This window comes from Mandrillus leucophaeus, unplaced genomic scaffold, assembly GCF_000951045.1.
Source record: "Mandrillus leucophaeus isolate KB7577 unplaced genomic scaffold, Mleu.le_1.0 Scaffold98, whole genome shotgun sequence".
Classification (NCBI taxonomy): Eukaryota; Metazoa; Chordata; class Mammalia; order Primates; family Cercopithecidae; genus Mandrillus; species Mandrillus leucophaeus.
In genome coordinates, this window is record NW_012110696.1 from 3341410 (window position 1) to 3345160 (window position 3751).

General features: G+C 37.1%; 1 protein-coding gene across 1 annotated transcript in view; it reads left to right on the top strand.

Annotated features, from left to right (window-relative positions):
* LOC105532707 (tubulin beta-8 chain-like) overlaps positions 1-3751 on the top strand; it is a 21562-nt gene that overhangs the window by 1668 nt on the left and 16143 nt on the right. The gene's annotated exons all lie outside the window — the stretch shown is intronic.

The following is a 3751-nucleotide window of genomic DNA, read 5'->3' on the forward strand; positions in this document are numbered from 1 at the left end:
GAAAGTGGAGCTTGCCTGGTTAATGAGAGCCTGAAATGATTTGAGCCAGGTCACTGTGTAAAAGTCATACTGCTTCTGTCTCCTTGTGTGTCATTTGCTCAGCTCAAGTATTTCGTAGCTCCCTGTACACAGGTAGCTGTGTTACCCTCCTAGCCTGCTTTCTTGGTTTGATACATGCCTGAGAGCATGTGGGAGCACTTAAGGTCTAGGGTCATGGGAGGACTGTTCTGCCACCCAGCTCATCTCTCCAGCTCAGCCTGCATGCGTGCCTTCCTCTGTCTGATTCCAGAGTAGGGGACGGGAGGTCTCACACTGACCCCGAACTCAGCCTGCATGCGTGCCTTCCTCCATCTGATTCCAGAGCAGGGGACGGGAGGTCTCACACTGACCTCAAGTTTATGGACTTTTTCAACCTCTGCTTTCCCATATCTACAACTTTTTACACCTCTGTTTTATCCATATCTACAACTTCTTTATCATCCTAAACTGAAACACCATACCCATAAATAAGTCTTTGACTAGAAGACTCTGATGCATTTGACTCCATAAAAATTAAAACTCTATAGGCGAGAAAAATGCCTCAAAGTCAAAAGTCAACAGACTGGGGAAATAGATCTGCAACATACATGACACACAAAAAGCTAATTTGGGCTTTTATATATATATATGTGTGTGTGTGTGTGTGTGTATATATGTATATATATATCCTAAATTATTAAAAGACCAACAGCCAAATTGAAAAATGGACAAGGGATGTAAAGAAACAGTTCAAAGAAATATGTAGATTTTTAAATATTTGCTAATTTTTTTTACTGTGGTAAAATATGTATAACAGAAAATTTAAGTACATTAAGTACAAATACGTTGTTGTGCAACTATCACCACTATCCATTCCAAACCTGTCATCACCCCAAAGTGAAACTCTGTATCCACGGAACAATAGCTTCCCTTTCCCTTCCCCCCATTCCCTGGAAACCACATCCTACTCTCTGTGTCTGTGAATTTAACTGCTCTAGGTACGCTATAAAAGTGGAAAACATAGAGTATTTGCATTTTTTGGTGTTAATCTTTTCAAGGTTTATGTTGTAGCATGTATTAGAATGCCTTTCCTTTTTAAGGCTGAATAATATATCATTGTGTGTATTGATCATATTTGCTTATCCATTCATCTGTACATGGACATTTGGGCTTTTTCTACCCTTTGGCTCTTGTGAATGCTGCTATAAACATGGGTGTGCAAATTCCCACTTTCGGTTTCTTGGCGTATATACCCAGATGTGGAATTACTGGATCATGTGGTGATTACTGTTTTCCACAGTGGCTGTGGCATCTTACTTTCCCCCAGCAGTGTGCAGGAGTCCTGACTTCTCCACATCCAGCATTTGCTGTTTTCTGGGGCTTTGTTGTTTCGGTTTGCTGCTGGTGGTTTTTTTGATGGCAGCTACACTTACATGTGTCAGTTGGTATTGCGTTGCGGTTTGGATTTACATTTTTCTCATGATTAGTGATGCTGTGCAGTTTATACTGTGCTTACTGGTCATTTATCTGTCTTCTTTAAAGAAATGTGTATTTTAAAACCTTTGCTCATGTTTAAATTTGATTGTTTTGTTGTTATTGCTGAGGTCTTTATATAGCCTGGTTATTACTTATCAAATATATAATGTATGGATATTTTCTTTCCCTTCGTGAATTTATTTTCAACCTATTGATTGTATCTTCAGATACATAAAAGCTTTTCACTTTGATGAAGTTCTTTTTATGTATTTTTGTTGTTGTTGTCTGTGCTTTCACTGTCATATCCAGGAAATTATTGCCAGATTCTACGATATGAAACATATTTCCTGTGTTTTCTTCTAAGGGTTTTATAGTTTTAGCTCTTACAATTAGATGTTTGGTCCATTTTAAATTAAGTTTTTTATATGGTGTAAAGCAAGGGTCCAGCTTTATTGGTTTCCATGTAAAAATTCATTTTTAACACCATTAAAAAATATACTGTCCTTTCCCCATTGAATAGTTTTGACTCCCTTGTTAAAAATCATGACCATGTTTTTTGGTTCTTTTTTTCTATTGCATTGGTCTTTATGTCTATCTCTATGCTGGTACAACATCATTTTGGGCACTGAAGCATTACAGTAAGTTTGAAACCAGGAGGTGTTAGTTCTCTAACTTTGTTAGTTTTTAAGATTGATTTGGCTACTTGGGGTTTTTTGAGATTTCATCTGAATTTTAGAATAGGATTTTCTATTTTTTCAAATATTGGAATTTTTATAGTGATTTTATTGAATCTGTAGGTGACTATAGATAACAATGGCATCTTGACAAGGTTTTGTCTTCCAATCCATAAACACATGATGTTTTTTCATTTATTTGTGTCATCTTTAATATTTTTCTGCAATGTTTATAGTTTTTGCTATGCAAGTTTTTCATTTCCTTGGTTAAGTTGGTTTCTAAATATTTTATTTTTTGACGCTATCATAAATGATACTGTTGTCTTGATTTCTTCAGATAGTTTGTTATTGTAGAAATACAACTGATTTTTGTGTGTTGATTTTGTATCCTGTAGTTTTGCTGAATGTTATTTATTGCATCTGATAGTTTATCTCACAGAAAGTAAAGTATTTTTAATATATAAGATTATGTCATCTGCGAACAGAAAATTTTACTTTTTTAAAAATCGGAATATCTTTTATTATTTTACTTGCCTTATTGTTTTAGCTAACTAGAACCTTCAGTACTATATTAAATCTGTCTCTTATACACATCTAGATGTGTATAAGAGACAGGTGTAAATGCAGAGAGTATCTCTATTAACTGGTAACTTACAAAATTCAAAGTTAATGCAGGCAAGGCCTTTCTTAATGCTAAAACTCCAAGGAACTGCACAACATTTGAGGATTTCCAACACATGCCAATCTGCCTTTGAACCTACAGATTTTAGGAAATGAGACTCTTGAAAAATCAAGCATTAGTATTCCTAGCTACAGTTGTTTGGGACATAATTAGAATGATCCATTATTTGAAAGTTTGTAAAATTTGCTCATACAACCATCTGGGCCTAGTCTTTCCTTTTTGAAAGATTTTATTTTACTAGAGATTTTATTTTTTTCATATTATAGTACTACTTAGATTTTCTATTTCTTCTTGATTCTTGAGTCAATTTTGGTACCACTTAGTAGGGTGCTTGGGCTCAGAACATATCAGTCAAAGAAAGAGAGAAGAAAGGAAGGCAGGAAGGCAGGGAGGAAGAAAAGAGGGAAGGAAGGAAGGAATGAAGGAGGGAAGGGAGGGAGGGGACAAAGGAAAGAGAGAAGGAAAGAATGAGAGAAGGAAGGATGGAGGGAGAGAAAGATGGAGAGAGAAAGAGAGAAGGAAATGAGAGAGAAAGAAAGAAGGAGAGAAGGAAGGAGGGAGGGAGAGAAAGAGGGAAAGAGAAAGATGGAAAGAAAGAAGGAAGGAGGGAGGGAGAGGAAAGGAAGGGAGAGGAAGGAAAGGAAGGAAGGAGAGTGGGAGGGAAGGGAAAGAGAGAAGGAGGGAGGGAGGGAGGGAAAGAAAGAGAGAAAAGTGAAAGGTGGGGATGGGAAGGGAAGAGGAGCCAGCCACACGCTACAGGCTGTTTGTTCACCTTTTACTTGACCCAGGCAGTCCTGCTTTTTAAGTATTCCACCTTCTGCCATGAGTTACACTGTTCAATATTCATTTCTCAGAGCATTCAAAGGTCTATGTGTGCCCTGCCATGATGGACCATGGCTTC